Consider the following 17,491-nt stretch of genomic DNA (forward strand, 5'->3'; position numbering starts at 1 on the left):
TTTGGTGTTTCTGAACGTTGGCTTTCTCATCTTTACAAGCAGAATAATAATGCCTACTTCTTAAGTTTATTGAGAGCGTTAGAAATAATATGTAAAACTGCTTGGCACAAAGCAAGCATTTAATAAAAGCTAGCTGTTGTTAATTTTTTTTTGCCCGATTGGGGGGGCGGGTAGGGCAGGAGATATCATCTGTGTGTCCTTGTTTACGTGAATAAATGCAGAGACGCAAGAAGGTCATGAGCAGTGGCAGCTGGAGGGGAGTGGTAGACATTCTTTATGGTAGGAATGGCATGAGCCAAGATAGAAAGTTCAGGACAAGTTGGAGGACAGGGGGTTGATTTGACAGAAGCCTAAGCTTGTGTAATTAGAAAATATGGCGATAAGGCTCTAGAGAGATTTATTGGGCTAGACTTTGGAAGTCATTGAATGCTAGGTTGAGAAGTATAGACTTTATTCAGGAGCATAAGATGTTTTGATATGAGGAAAGTGACCCAGTCAGTGCATTTATCTTTTGGAAGATGAATCTAGCTACAGAGTACAGAATAAATTGAGGAAGAAAGGGACTGAAGGCAAGGAGGCTGGCTTAATACAGGTAAGGCATATCTGAGGGTTTAACGGAAAGCAAGAGGGAAGGATTTGAGGAGAGTTGCTAGGAGTCATTGTTGTGAAAATCTCTGGGTCTTCATGTGCACCCAGTTTGGAGATGAAATTCAAAAGGAACAGTCTGAGCCTAATGGATAGACGATGAAGAATTAGGAACCCTGAGAGAACATAGGACTCACTATGTATGCTTTGGTTGTTGCTACTTTTTTTTTTTTTTTTTATGTTTTTATTTGTTTTTGAGACAGAGACAGAGCATGAGCATGGGAGGGGAAGAGAGAGAGGGAGACACAGAATCCGAAGCAGGCTCCAGGCTCTGAGCTGTCAGCCCAGAGCCTGACGCAGGGCTCGAACTCACAGACTATGAGATCATGACCTGAGCCAAAGTGGGACGCTTAACCGTCTGAGCCACCCAGGCGCCCCTTGCTTTTTTTTTTAACTGAAGGGTAAAAGATTCCTATTATTTCATGTGTGAAAAGCATATGTTTAAGCTTTCTTCGACCAATGGATAGTCTGCAGAAATGTTATTTATTTAGCATTTGGAGTTCTTAGTTAAAAAGGACCCCTCACTTTTAGACATTATATTTCTGGAGGTATTATCTTAAAATACTTCATTGTAAGGTTAAATTCGGAATGTGGTCTTTCAGCATTTGTCAATGCAACTGGACTTTAGAAGCATCAGTTGTGTGAGCAGAAGGGAAGAAAAGTGAAATGCAGACTTCTCGTTAAACACTTAGAATGCTGTGGGCAGTGAAATACGGAGCAATGAAAAATAGGAAATTGAGTATAGAATCTTCAGAGAGAATAATACTTTTAATATTCTGTCCTTCCCTACTTAATTTCTCAATTAAAAAAAATATTTGCAAATGTCATTCTTAGTCATTGTGGTACCTGGCTCTAGTTCTGTGCTAAATTGTACTTTCCACTTGGCTGAATAATAAGCAAGAAAGTTTGCCTACAGACTGATATTAATGTTTCTTTGTGACTGGTAAGTAAACTCACATGGGCTGTGGATTATCTGCTCCCTGTCTTCTTTTAATACCACCAGTTGAGAAAAGAAGCAACCCCCAGTTTTTAAAAAATAAATAGAGGCTTGTGATAACTTTTAAGGTATTTACGTTTTTTAAACCACTGAATTGTTACACCTTTCTCAATGTTTCTTTTAGTTTTCAAATATTTTCTAAACTCTGAAATAAATTCTTCATTAGTTATTTGTATTTAAAGCTCTTCCTTTTAAAAGTATTTTTAAAAATATTTTTAAATTAGTAAGCAAATGTAGCACATAGTATTAGAGATTGTGTGTGTTATTTACTACAAATACTGTGTTTTTCTTATGTGTAACTGCAAAAGCCCATGTATTGTCAATCAAATGAGATTTCATTTGCCAAAGAGACATCAGGTATTCAAAACAGTTACAAGATTCCAGTTGAGTCTCTTTTGAATTGGTTTCAAGATCTTTCAACAGAAATCAGAACTATACTCATTCTCCTAGGTCTGATCACTCTTACCCCTCTCTCCTTCCCAGCCATAGCTGAGAGCAGGATCTTCCCTGTTTTGGGCCATTCCAGCACTGTCGCTGTTAGGGCAACTGTGGCCTTCTCAGTCTGTATGTTTTATATTCTTAGAAGCTTTCCTGCAGGCATCTTGGCAGGAAAAATAAGTTATTAGGTTGAGTGGCTAGCAGCTAATGGCATACTTTTTTATAAGAAAATTCACAATTTTATGTCAGTTATACTTCAATAAAACTGAAATTAAAAAAATCATTTACTTTTTTTAAAGTTTATTTATTTGGGGGGGTGGGGCAGAGAGAGGGAGACAGAGAATCCTAAGCAGGCTCTGTGCTGTCAGTGCAGAGCCTGATGCAGGGCTTGAGGTCACAGACCGTGAGATCATGACCTGAGTTGAAATCAAGAGTCGCACACTTAACGGACTGAGCCACCCAGGCACCCAAAATTCATTTACTTTTTACATGAGGTGACAAACAAAGTGTGTGAAATATTTTCTGTCTGAAAGGATAGACATAAAAGAAAGCTCACTTGTTGAATAGAATGTTGTATACATTTTTCTTATTCTCTGTAGTCAAAAACATTTTTTTTCTAATTTCTTTTGAATCAGTAATTTTGAATGCTAAATGTAAGTTCTTTACTAAGAAATCAGTCTTTCTCCAGAACAGTCTTAAACAGCTTGGCCCAGTGATCCAGCAAATAGTAACTGCATGATTATTGGGTGCCTTGTAGTATTCTAGGAGCTAGAGATAGAGCAGTGAATAAAACATGTTCTCATGGAACTCTTGATATTGGTGGGGTTTGGTGGTGGTAGAGAGAAATAACAAGCAAATAAGGGAACAGGGTAATTTCAGAGGTCACAAATGCCATGAGGAAGCTGTAACAGGGTGAAATAGTAGAGTCATAGGAGGGTTTAGAGTGATAGTAGAGTGATAGCAGGGAAAGCTCTGAGATGGTAACATTTAATCTGAGGCCTGAATGAATAAAAGCTAGATGTGATGATTTGTAAGAAGAGTGAAGTAGGCAGAGGGCCCCTGTGGTACAAAAGCCCTGAAGTGGGAACCAGTAGGTCACGTTTAAGAAGTCCATAGTGATAGGCTGAGAAGAGACTGGTGGATGGGATGGGGTTGGCAAGAATCAAACCACGTCAGGCTTTGGTGAAGGGTTTGGATTTTGTTCTTCTAAATACCAGGGAAGACACAGGGTATCACTACCTACTTACCTTTATGGATAAATATATGTAACTTTTGAATTTGAAGGTGGTGTTACTAATGATACTGGCCTAAAACAAATCTGTAGGGTAACCAGTAGTTTCTTTAGACATAGAAAATCACCAACTTGGTAAATAAATTACGTTTTTCCTAGGGGTCTGCAGAGAAAGGAACAGATTATTCCCATATTGTAAAAAGCCTTATGAAAATTATGTATGTTTTCTCAATAGATTTAAATAGGTGAAATATTGTATATCTTTGCTTTGACCAATAACTGTATTGACTCAAATCTTTGTGACTGATTATCACAAATCATTATCATATATTGTGATTTGTAAGCCGTTAATGAAATAAAACACGCTTGCACCTCAAGAACCTAACATTGAGTTTCATTAGTATTTATGCCTTTGGCAGTTTGAGACTTCTGATTAGCTGTTACCTATCTGGTTAATTAAATGTCAGTGCAGTTGGTAGACAAAAATCTACCAAAAATCTAAAGATGTGGAATCTGTGGACAAAAGAAGAGATTTTTCAGCGTAAGGTTGAGAACCACTGATTAGTGTCCTAATCTCTAGAGGGATCTACAGGGAGAAGGGAAGTAATGTTTTTTTGAAGGTAAAATTACTGTATCTCACGTAATCTACACAGCAAATCTGCGAAATATTGTTCACTTTTTACAGATAATAAAACTCAAAGTAATTATATAACTTATGACAATTAAACTCTAATTATAAAGGATCATACTGACAGCAAACTTCCAGAAGAGACTACCACAGTTACAAAGCACACAAGTGATCAATAAATATTTATAGTTTACTTATATCCAAACATGAATAAATGAACAAGTAGGTGAATCCCTATATTCTTATAATCCTTTCTTTAGTGTAACACATCATTTTTCTTCCAAATGAGTCTAGAAAATTCCTCAGAAATAATTGGTTTCACCTTTTTTCCTCTGTAAATCTCCCCTCACCCCCCCTCCCCCCGAAGTTTAAGTTACTTAAAATAAATCACACAGTAAAAATCCTGAGGAGGGAAATAAAGACTAAAAACTTGGGAAAGTATAATTTCCACTTTGATTTTAACTGAGTAGTCTATAATGTTTTTAGTTTTTAAAACATTCAGGATATCATCTTTTGTATTCATATTCAAGATACCATCTTTTGGTTCTATGTCTCTTATTTTTTTTTAACTTTACAAATTTACTGTAGTTTTCTGAAAACTATATTCCATTATTCCAACTGATGTTAGGCAGAACGATAGTATGAGATCTCTAAACTGTGTATTTATAAAGCTTCTAATCCTTTAAATGAATTAATGTCTTAATAAATTTAAGCTTAGAGTTTTTTCAAATGAATACCTAATAGGAATGGATGCCTAAGAGATGAAAACAGATGCAGGTCATCTAGGGAGTGAAACTATTTTAGATGAAGATTACAAAAGAGAATGGATTGTGATACAGGATTAACCATAGGAGAATAAATAACACATGGAAGTTGCTATGATTAGAAAAGAAATTTATTTTCCCCGAAACAGAACCAAAATTGATGAAATGTGAGCTGTAAGGACATAAATTAATGTTGAATGAGTAAAAAGAACACTTAGTTTAGAGATGGTGGCCTATAGGGACCTTCAGAGAGGATATGATGAACCTTACCATGTGTGGCAGTAACATTATTTCATGGAGTGTGGGATCTGTCATGTTGATTTGAGTTGGAAGTACAGTACAATAAATGTAGATAGAATGAACAGGGTTGTTTTTGTGAAGCAGGAACGTATTTTAAAATTTGTTTCCAGTTGTCCGAGACTAAGGTTGTAAGATGACTGGTCTGTAAAAAATACAACTTTATATGACATTTTGGTTCTTGGTATCCTTGAAGTGTTCTTGTTATTTTGGGTTTTTTGCTATATTTCTGCATGACAACTTTTAGACTGCTTTCTGTACATTCCACTCTTCCACTCTAATCGTAGAATCAGTTTAGTAATGACATACATAACCCCTGGTATGAAATTTTCATGCTTCCGGACATTGTTTTGCATATAAAGTAGAAGTGTCAGTTTGCCCTGTAGATGTGTATATCTAAAAATTGTGGGTGACTTTGATTAATTTAATTATTTGAGAATATCAGATTTATTTAAGAAAAACCACGGGCAAGTGAGTTTAGATGGTGAATCTTATGTCTCAGACTCACCTTTGTTTGTTTAGATTTTCAGGTAGTAGGTTACTTGGATGGTGTTTCTTTTGCATCCAAATGGTAAGTCTGGAATTTGAGTAACTCAAATTGGTTGAATAGTATACTCTTTTTAAAAAGTTTTTGTGCCTTTTGAATAGTTTCACACTTAGGACAAACTTCATTGTAAAACATTCCTTTGAACTTTAAATAAATATTCAGTGACTTCTCATAGTACTCCAGTATCATAGTTTTCACATTGTAATAGGACAGTATTATAATTCAAGAACCAACCAAAATCTGCAGTTGAAACCATGAGTAGAGTGGTTTAGATGATGTAGTCATTCTGTTATTCCCATTTTGTCTTAGACTTGGACTACTGTCATCAATGGGACGAGCTTGAGATTGTGTCACCACTCAGTACCATCTGCTTGCATGTGTATGTAAGCACTAGGCCTTCAACACTGGATATAAAGAATCCTCGCTTTGTGGTGCTCTCAGCTGGCTTTGCTTGGGTTCCAGTGTACTGGGCTGAGCTTGTGTCTAGAGTGAATTGTCGCGGTTTTGATCTCCTGCAGCCATAACACTTCCATAACCATGTCTTCGATATATTGATGTGCCGAAGATGGATGTGTGCCGTTTTTTAGTAGTCCAAAGAAAATGCTTATTTAATCAGTAAAATTTAACAACGAGTTTTTAAAAACATTCAAATACTTGCAAGAGAGAGAACACTTTATGTAAAAAGTCCAATAAGCCAAAGTGTTTTGTAGAAAATCAATCAGAATTGTATTTGCATGATTTTTAAAAAATTCTCTATTGTTAGGAGAGAAATAAACAGACTACCAGTGTTTATATAGTATAATTTCAGTTCTAAATTTTACAAAATACCTATTCATATATAGGTGTAAAGGAAATACCAAAAGGACTAAAGTTATCTTGAAGTTGGGATTATAGGTGGTTTTATTTTTTTCTTTATACCTTTTATTTTCTGAATTTTTATACATCATATATTTTATAATAAGAAAATGAAAGTAATAGGGGCACCTGGGTGGCTCAGTTGGTTAAGCATCTGACTTCGGCTCAGGTCATGATCTCATGGTTCATGAGTTCAAGCCCCACATCGGGCTCTCCACTCCTGGTGCAGAGCCGCTTCATAGCCTCTGTCTCCTTCTCTCTCTGCCCCTCCCGCTCTTTCTCAAAAATAAGTAAACATTAAAAAAAAGAGAAAGGAAAATGAAAGTTCTAAAATGAATTCATTATAGAATAGGAAATGAAATTTAGTAAAACTTTTAAAGATGAAGATTCTTATGGGATAAAATGAGTTAAAGGCTGTAATGATAAAATCTGTATTTCATTATTTTTTTAAAAAAGTTTAAATGTTTATTTTTGAGAGAGAGAAAGAGCGCAAACAGGGGAGGGGCAGAGAGAGAGGGTGACACAATCTGAAGCAGGCTCCAGGCTCTGCGCTGTCAGCGCAGAGCCTGATGCAGGGCTCAAACTTTCAAACCATGAGATCATGACCTGAGCTGAAGTCGGACACTCAGCCAGCTGAGCCACCCACACACCCCTAAAATTTGTACTTTAAAACCAAGCAAAATTAAGTTGCCTTTTATGGGGTTTAAGGAGCAAGAGAAATGGGAAGAGTATTGTACTATTGATATGATAACTTGGACAATTTTTGTTCAATTCTTCTCACTCAGGTTTGCCTCAGTCACATACATTTATATGATGTTTTATGGATAATTATTTAGTTACAAGTTTTAAATTTATTTATATAGAGAGATGATACACCAAATCTCACTTTGAATATTTGGTCATTTGGTAGTAACATATTTGTGGTCAGCAGGCAAAACACTCAGTGAAGGTTTGCAGATCACAGATCGCATCTACCAGCCGCAACTTCACCTCCTTATTTCTTGTTGTTGTTGTTTTTTTATCTGTAAAATGGAAAAAGAACAATACCTATTTCTTAGACATGTCTGAAGACTAAATAAGTGTGTGTGGCATACAAAAAGCACTTAAATATTATTGCTGACACTGTTTGTATTACCACCACCGAAAGTTGGCTTTGGTGGCTATAAGAAATTGGAGAAGATTGCTAGGGACTGGAGCGATATCTTACACTTTGTATCCACTACTTTGACTAATCCAGGTATATTCTCAGTCAGTTAAATAGGACTCTTAGCTATGCACCAAGGTAGTTTCATTTTTTATGTATGCAATAAATCTTGGCATTGTGGTTTAACATTTTAAACCTGGAGGATTTAACAAGGGAGATTTTGAATTTGGTGTAGGCAGAATTTGGAATCCTGCGTATTTCAAGGCCGATGTGCCAAGTTAAGTATACTAACTAGAGAACTGAGTGTGACTGACTGCATCTTAGTTATTATTATCCAACAGTGACTTTTGTTCCTTGTTTAATTTGCATCATAAGAGCAAAGAAAACCTGTGTTTCTTTGTGACTAATGTTGCCTTGAGAAAGCCAATGGTTATGTTGGCCTAAGTGAGTTTATTTGCCCCTAAATTAGGGGCAAAATTTATCAATATTCCTTTTTTGTTTTATATTCTTCACAGTGCCTTGTACCCAGTAGAGATAGTGAATAATAGGGTGTGTTTGAGAGTTCATGAAGAAATTTGAATCAAGTTCCTTAAAGGAAAGGGAGGAGTTTAGCAGGGATTCCTAGATTTCTAGGCTCTTAGTTTAATTTTATCACTTTAGTACATAATTTAAAAATCTCTTAGTCTTAAATTAAAATCTATCTGCATTTCATATTTCCATGGAGTGGGATGATGATATAAATATGCCTCATTTAATAAAAGCCACTCGCCCCATTCATAGAAATCTTGATTGGTCTGCAGTAAGGCCAAGGAATCTGTAGTTTACTTCTTCAGGTGAATCCAGATGTTCTGATGCAGTACTTTATCAGTTTCTTTATATTTTCATTTTAGTATTATATTTTAAAAACTCTGTATTCTATTTTAAAGACAGTATAGGAATAAATTTTATATTCAATAATGAAAATTAATGCTTTCTTAACTTTCATCATGTCTCTTTTTAATTAGTTAACTGTACATATATTACCATTCAAGCGCAAGTAATAATCGAGTTCATTGTAGAAAAATTGAGAGTACCAATGAAGCAGTGTTTCTCAACCTTTTTATCATTATCGCTTGTCCTGCCCCAGTGTTTTTAGATATTATTTTTCTAATTGTACCCCCTCATAAAATTTTAATACCGCTGTTTATGTATTATATATTAATTTGTGTTTTATAAGCAAAGAATGTTCATTTTCTTTCCTTTTTTTTCTTTTGCCCTCAGTAGCCAATTTTCATCCCCTTGGGGGCGATAATGTCCCTTTTGAGAGTGCATGAAATAAGCTAAAAAAAAAAAATAATAACCCTTAATTTTACTTCTCAGCCTATTAGTATTTTGGTATATATCTTTCCCAGTGGTTTTTAATGCATATGTATTTTTTTCTTTTAAAAAATGAGATCATGGGTGCCCGGGTGTCTGAGTCAGCTAAGTGTCCGACTCTTGGTTTTGGCTCAGGCCATGATCTCAAGGTTCGTGGGTTTGAGGCCCACATCGGGCTCTGGGCTAACAGTGCCGAGCCTGCTTGGGATTCTCTCTCCCCCTGTGGGCTCTCTGTCTGTGTCTCTCTCAGAATGAATAAATAAACTTAAAGGAGATCAGAAGCATAATGTTTCATTTTAAAAATATATTGTGGGGGTGCCTGGTTGGCTCAGTCAGTTAAGCGTCCGACTTTGGCTCAGGTCATGATATTGTGGTTTGTGAGTTCGAGCCCTGCGTTGGGCTCTGTGCCAACAGCTCAGAGCCTAGAGCCTGCTTCAGATTCTGTGACTCTCCCTCTCTTCCCCTCCCCTGCTCATGCTCTGTCTCTCTTTCAAAAATAAACAAATGTGAAAAAAATAAAAATATATTGTGAATTTTTGTGAAAAATGAGTATATTTTAATAATATCTAAGAATAAATAATATCAGTGCATAGTATTCTGTTATATGAATTTGCCATCATTTAAATGATTTCATATACTTTTCAGTTTTTTTATTGTAAGAACTGGTCTGAATATCAATCATTGCAGTTGAATTGTTCCATGCAGTCTTAATTGTTTCCTTAAGATAAATTCCAAGAAGTAGAATTATTTTATTCTGTACATTTAAATATTTTTGGTAGGTATAGTTTAGAGGGTGAAAATCCCTTTCCCCAAGGACAACCACCATTAATGATGTGTAGTAATTTATCCATTCTTCTATTGAAAACCTTTTGTTTCCTGGTTTTTTGTTTTTGTTGTTTGCATACACCTTTGTTTGCTTGTGTTTTTCTGTATCAAAAATTCCCATTTGTGTTAGAATTGCTGGATCATTTAAGAATTGGAAATAAAATACATGCTTGAGTTTCTTTTTTTTCTTTTTTTAGTTTTTAGGCTTGCTTTATTTGCCTACTCTGATGTTGCTACTAGATTTTAGTTACTGTAACTTTGTAGTGTTGTGCTTTTATACCTGGAAATGTAAAATGTTCCATTAAGTAGGCAAATGTGTCTGTATATTTTTCAGATTATAAGTTACAGTTTGGCTAGCTTTTTTGTTTTATTGTTTTTTAAAAGCCAAGCATATGTATTTTAACTAGACTAGAAAATTCTAGATTTCTGAAGATTTACAGTTTTAGGCTTGAGAACTTTTAGGTGCCTAGCAGTGATTTAGAACTCTAAAAGCGCCTCTGAATTGCAAAGTAAAGAAAAAAAGCTGTTGAGCTGTGAGCTTTCTGGAATATTTGGAACATTTCTGTCAAATATGCCTTTTAATCTTTGGTTTATTGATTGAAGTATCTCGGGCATGTTCTTGTTTGCAATCCAACTTTCCTTCCTTTTAAACTTGGTAACTAGGTATATAGTTATATATAGGAGATACATTCTCTTTCTCTTTTTACATTTCTGGTACGTATTTTAGATATCTCTCACTATGCTATTCCTGCTTATTTTTATAGAGTTCCATTATATATCATCTTTAGAGTTATTCATACATTTTTTCTGAGGGTTGGAGTCTCATAAAGTTAAAAATATATCAGAATAGTTATTATATTAGGTAACACTTGTGAACCAACACCTGATTTTTATAGAATCTTAATCTTAATTAGTGTTTTTGCTGGATTCAGGTAGGTTTCTTTATGAGAAGCCGTTTAACATTGCAAAAAAATTATGCTTTGGTTTTCTTTTTTTTTTTTTTAATTTTTTTTTCAACGTTTATTTATTTTTGGGACAGAGAGAGACAGAGCATGAACGGGCGAGGGGCAGAGAGAGAGGGAGACACAGAATCGGAAACAGGCTCCAGGCTCTGAGCCATCAGCCCAGAGCCCGACGCGGGGCTCGAACTCACGGACCGCGAGATCGTGACCTGGTTGAAGTCGGATGCTTAACCGACTGCGCCACCCAGGCGCCCCAACGCTTTGGTTTTCAAAGTAGAAATGTTTTTTTGTTTTTTTACAAAAAGGGCTAATTTTTCTCAGGTACTTTCACCTTTAAATTTAAATTGAACTGCTGACACAATCACTAAAATCTTTAAATGTTGGTCCTGACCCTACTATAATTATATGAGCTAATTTTCTTTTTTAAGACACACTCTTGAGTGAGACTTCCAAATGCTCTTAGTGTTCTGAGAGAGTTAGTTTACCTTTGTAATGAAAAATCCCTCCTGTGGGTACTACACTCGCCACTAGGATGAAGGCTAATCATAATAAATATAATAAATGCTAACTCTACCTAGGCAGTTCAGACAGGGCTATTTTCTATGAGTAGCCTCTCTACGTTGACTTGTCTACAGCTAGCCCCGGCCCATTGCAGAGGTTTACCTTGCTTTGGGTCACGGTTCTTTTCTCCAAGCGGATTGAAAAACCCATCTGTTTTCCCTCATGGTGATGGTCTTTCTTTTTGCCTGCTATGTTTTAAAAAATCAGCATTGCTGATGTGATTTTGTCTCTTGAGGCTTACCATTTAACCAGGTTGGAGATTCTATTCTTTGGTGATTCTATTCTATTCTATGCTTTATGAATATACACGAAGCTGGGTCCTTTACCGAAGTATCACAACAACAAACAAATGACAACACGTTTGAGCATTAACTCATTATGGCTTTAGACCTTTGGCCAAGCCCTGTGATTGCTTGGGTACTGCTTTACCACCCCCATTGCCTACTTCTTTGTTTTCTGAAGCTGGAAGCCATATGAAAAACTTAAAATTCATTTAAATGTGTAATCCATATAAGGAGGCTATTTTAACTAAATTGAGACTACTATAAATATTGTAAAAATTAGCCTGTGTGATAGACATTTGTGTTAGTAAAACTTCAAAATATTTCCGTTTTATTCTTATCTAAAATATTTTCTTCTCACACTCAGTATGGTTATAAATTAGTATTAGTAAGACTTTAATTAGTAATAGCCATTTGGTGGGAAAGATTCATTAATACGTTTGTTAGAATATAGATCTCCACTGCACAGAGAAGTAGGGAGATTTTATGTTTTGTGCCCTGACAAAAAGTAAACTGCTTTTCAGTAAAAAGCACCAAGTAATTTTTACTAGTTTTTTATATAATTATTTTTCTATTCAAAGTATAATTAAAGTAATCTTTGAAGATCTTTTTAGTCACACTGTTTTTAAAAAGCTCATTATTTTGAACTAAACAAGTCATGCATTATGAGAAGAAATAACAGGTAACATATAAAGTACAGATCAAGAAAAAAGTACAGATAAGGCAAAAAATAATAGTTAACAGTTTGCTGTGTACCCTTACTGAAATTTTTTTGTGTAAACATATGTATATGCATATATACAAATATTTTTGTTTTCATACCTGCTTTTTTTTTTTAATAAAGTTTTCAGATGGTGAGGCAAGAAGACTAGAAATGTTCTTTACTAGCATACTGTAGCACTAAATAAAAATTCCATTCTTCAAAGACAGGTTTTGTCAAGTTCCCATCTCTAGCCTTGCCCTTCCCCTTACCTGGATTCTTTTTCATCACTGCTCTTCTTGAAAGGAGAGAAGTATACTGATGTGTGGGTCTCCATTCTGGCTTGGCCATACGTTAGAATTAACTGAGGAGCTTTGAGAAATAACCACATCCTGGCTCCACCATCCAGAAATTCTTTTATTTATTATTTTTTTAAGTTTATTTATTTATTTTGAGAGAAAGAGTGTGTGTGCACAAGTGCTCCCCAGTGGGGAAGGGGCAGAGAGAAAGAGGAGAGAGCAAGAATCCCAGGCAGGTGCTGCACTGTTAGTGCAGAGCCCACCGTGGGGCTTGATCTCCCAAATCATGAGATCATGACCTGAGCTGAAATCAAGAGTTGGACGCTTTACCTACTAAGCCACCCAGGCAGCTCCACCATCCAGAGATTCTTAATTAATTGGTCGTGATGAGGCAAGATATGTGAGAAGAGAATGTGCTTTATCTTAGCCTGAGTATGGAAGCCTGCCTAAACTTTTGAGTTCAAGCATGGGATAGGGGAAAGTGATGATTGAGTCCAACGGGTGTCTTCCTCACTTTCCTATCTTTAAGAAGGGTGATAGGCATAGGTCTTGGAAATCCCTCATGTTCTCAAAGGAATGTACTGCCACAAACTTCTTCATTTATTCTAGTATTGATTCATCTACAGAGTTTGTAATATTTCAGTTCTAAGGAAAATCAACTCATTAAATTAATGCAGTGCAGATGAGATAGATAAGAAGGTCAGTGGTAAAGCAGTATGGTGGTGTTGGTTAACCTCACAGATGCTAGAACCACACTGTCTGGGTTGCAATCCCAATTCTGTAATTTATATCTGTTGAACTTGGGCAAGTTTGTTTTAGCCTCTGACTCATCTATAAAATGGGGATAATAGTCTCTACCTCATAGGAATGTTGTGAAGATTAGAAATATTAATATGTAAAGTGCTCAAAACAGTATTTTGTAGGAGCACCTGGGTGGCCTAGTTGGTCGAGCATCCGACTCTTGATCTTGGCTCAGGTCATGATCCTAGGGTCATGGGATCAAGCCCTGCATCTGACTCTGTGCAGAGCATGGAGCCTGCTTAAGATTCTCTCTCTCTCTCTCTCTCTCTCTCTCTCTCTCTCTGTCTCTGTCTCCCTCCCCCCTCCCCCCCCCCCCCCCCCCCCGCCTCTCCTCTTTCCCTGTGCTCCTCTCCCCAACTTGCTGCACACACATGCTCTCTCTCAAACATAACAAAACAAACCCAGTGTTTTGTATATGGTAAATACTCAATAAATAGTAGTACAATTAATATATTCTTTTTCTTGTATCTTCTTTTCTAACAGTTTTACCCTTTTCTTCCCCATTTGCCAAAATTCATACTTTTTTTGAATTTCTTTACTGGAGCAGGGGTCAGCAAACTTTTTTCTGTTAAGGGCCAGATAAGAAATATTTTAGGTTTTTAGGGACATACGGTCTCTGTTGCAATACAGTAGGGCAAAAGCAGCCATAGACTATATGTAAACAAATGAGCATGACTGTGTCCACTTTATTTATGGACATTGAAGTTTACATTTCATACAATTTTCACATGTCATGAAATACTAATTTTCTTTTGATTTAAAAGAAAGACGTTTAAGACTGTAAAAACCATTCTTAGTTTATAGGCCACACAAAAATAGGCAGTGAGCCCTATTTGGCCTACAGGTCAGAGTATACTGATTCCTGAACTAGAGTAAAGGAACCCACCCATTCTGCCTATTTTAGACACTCTTTCTTTCTTAAGTATGCCTTCATTCTTTAATTCCCTGTACTTTGGAGGAATCTAGAAAATTATTTTTGTTGCCATTAGGTTTAGAATTTAAAAATTGTACTCATAGCTTAAACGATTAGCACATGGATAAAACAGGGAGCTCTTTGTGAACTCTGTCCTCAGTCATGTATATAACAGTACTTAGGGTTCTTTGGTTGCAAGCAACAGGAACAGACTTTGTCTTGTTCTTAGCATCAGTAGGTGTGTGTATTAGGGGTCTCCAAAGAACAGGCCAGTAGGATACACACACACACACACACACACACACACACACACACACACACACACAATTACTTATGCATACGTATGCATAAATTGTGTGTGTGTGTGTGTGTGTGTAGTGGGAGATATATTTCAAGAAATTGGCTTATGTTGTTGTGGGGCCTAACAAGTCCAAAATTTATAGGGTAAGGCAGCTGGAAACTCTCTGGCAGCCATATGATAGAATTTCTTTTTCATGGAACCTCAGTTTTGCCCTTAAAGGCTTTCTACTGATTGGATGGAGCCTTCCCTACGTTATTGATAATCTCCTTCACTTAACGTCAGTTGATGGTAGATGTTAACCACATTTACATAATACCTTCACAGCAACACCTAGATTCTGTGTGTGTTTGTGTAACTGGATACTACTGTATCCTAGCCAAGTGACACCTACAACTAACCATCACGTAATTCAATAAATATTTTTCCAGTAAAAGGATGAACAAATGGCTAAAATGGTTAATTTAAGCAGAAAAAGACGTGTATTTGAAGGATGTTGAATAATAGAATGTAAGAAAAAAATAAGCATGCAGGCCTCAGGAAGCCTCAAGAAGCACCAGGGCAGTCAGTGTGCAGGGCTTGAGACCTAGGTAGCAGGAATAAACAGCGTCTTTAGCGTAGCACAGTCAGAATGAATCTACTTTAACCATTTCCCGCCTTTACATCACTCTCCTCAAGATTCAGCTTCTTAGGAAAATCTGCCTGAATGGCCTACCTTGAGTTTGGGTAAGAGATCTCCTTTGCCCACTGGAGGGTGGGGCATCTTGATTGACAGTTCCACCAAAACTGCAGTGAGGGAGATGGGTTATTTCCCAACAGAGAGTCAGGATGCTGTTACCAAAAGAAGGAGGAAGGGATACTAGACATGCAAAAATAACAGATGTCTACTTCACCAATTCTTGATATCTGCCCACATAGAGGGACAGCTGGTGAAGCTGACATGGACCAGGGCCAGATCATGGAGAACTTTACAGGCCCTGTTAATGAGCTTGGTCCTAAGTCCTCTAGAAGAGTGGACCTTTTTGGAGTCGTAGACTCCATGAGAATTGAAATTTTTGGACCAAATTTTGGATCCTCTTCTATTCTTCAGAAAATTATATTTAGTCTTAAGAAAAAAAAAGTTTTTTTTTCTCCTATCTTTTGAAATACATCCATGGTTGGTGGGAAGAAGGGCTAGTCTCTTAACCTGAATGGTTAAGAATTCATAGGGAGAGGGTGGTATATACTGTTAAAGGATTTTAGGCAGGGGAACCACAGTAGAGTTGCATTTTAAATAAATCGTTCTGGCTTGCACTGGAAGATGGATTCAAGGGGTGTAAGGCTGGGTGGAGGCTAAAAAAGAATGTCAGTATTACTGCTCTTCCCTCAGCTTCTGATGTTGCAGTTTTTTGATTCTCCTTAATCTCTGATTGCTCATGGAAATACTTGGTTAAGGGATGATGAGTGCTTTGATTAACAAGTAATAGGGATGAAAAGGGTAAACAATTTTAAGAAATATTTAGGAGGTAAAATCCACAGGACTTAGCTATCGATCATATTTGGGAACAGATTGTACATGGGCATGCATGTTTCTAGCTTGTGTGACAGAAGATTGCAGAGGGATTAGTAGAGAGCAGGTAGAGGGATTGACCTTTAAATGTGAGGAGGGACTTTATCTTCTGAGTGGGACTTGAGGAAAAAAGATGATAGTGACTGGACTTGATACCAGTAAGGGGGGGAGGGAATGAGGGAGGAAGTATAACAATGATTGGTAAGAGGATTGATGTGCAATACTGAAGGTCCAGGTGAGATTTCAGACCAGGAATGTGTTGTAGTGATGTCAGTTACATAATGGTGTTGTCTCCTGCAATGAAAGATTTTAAGATTCATTCATGGTTAATGTTACATTGGCTGATTTGGGGGGAAACACAGGAATACACAGAATAGAGGTAGCTGGTCAAAGACTAACTCAAAAGGGTGTAATTATGATGAAGAGCGGACACATGTAGAGCCCATACTCTGTGCTAGGCACATTTATAACATATGCTCTAGAGATACTAACTTATTTACTCAGAGTAACCCTCTGAAGTAGGCACTGTTATCCTAATGATGAAACTGAGGCACAGAGAGGTTAAGACATTGCGTACGATTACAGAGCAAGTAAGTGACAGAGCTGGACTTCAGACCCAGAAGTTAGGTTCCAAAGTCCATGCTTAGCTACTAAGCTACACTGATGACCGCTCTTGGAATCTAGATTTAGGAGAGAAGGAGAGGAGCTGATAGGTTGGGAGATGATGAAGGGATCGACGTGTCTGAGATTTTATTTTAGTACGGTGGGAAACCTGTGCTGTGGGATTTTCCTCGGATTACAGACACAACGATTTATACCAGGCCAGGTATTGAAAAAAAGGAAATTAATTTAGACATTTACTAATAATTCTTAATGATCAGGAGCCTTTTTCGTGAATTGTATTTGGACTGCCCAGTTCTTTTTGCTTCACTTTTGTGTGCTGATAACAAGATATTCTTGTAAAAGTAAACCTCTCCGTTTCCTTTTGTATGCTTCATCACCCTAGTTTTGACAGAACCTTTAATAAATGACCAGGTTTTTTCTACTCTTTCTCTTTGCTCCCATAACATTAATTTGGCAGGCTTTTTCACTCCAGTGTGTTTGCATCCACTGCACTGCTGCTGTTTAGTAGGGGAGCCTTGCCAGTTAGAGCTAGAGAGGTTTTGTTCTGATTTGGAGAGACAGCATGTGTCTGTCTTTCAGATTTTCTTTTCTTTCCGTCACCCACCCTCCCCCTGCACCCCGAACTTGGTGCCCAATTTGTAAATACATTTCAGCAAATGCAGACTAAAGGAATAAAAAATGAATGCATGCCTCAGAGTAGAGCCACTTCTCAACATAGAATTGGCTTTTAGAAAAATGTTTGGCTTTTTCCAATGGTTGTTGTTACCTAGAGGCCG

At 36.8% G+C, this 17,491-nt stretch overlaps 1 protein-coding gene across 4 annotated transcripts in view; it reads left to right on the top strand.

Moving 5' to 3' along the window:
- RAP1A (RAP1A, member of RAS oncogene family) overlaps nucleotides 1-17,491 on the top strand; it is a 165,286-nt gene that overhangs the window by 95,447 nt on the left and 52,348 nt on the right. The window lies entirely within an intron of this gene.

This window comes from Puma concolor, chromosome C1, assembly GCF_028749965.1.
Source record: "Puma concolor isolate L17-30 chromosome C1, mPumCon1.1.hap2, whole genome shotgun sequence".
Classification (NCBI taxonomy): domain Eukaryota; kingdom Metazoa; phylum Chordata; class Mammalia; order Carnivora; family Felidae; genus Puma; species Puma concolor.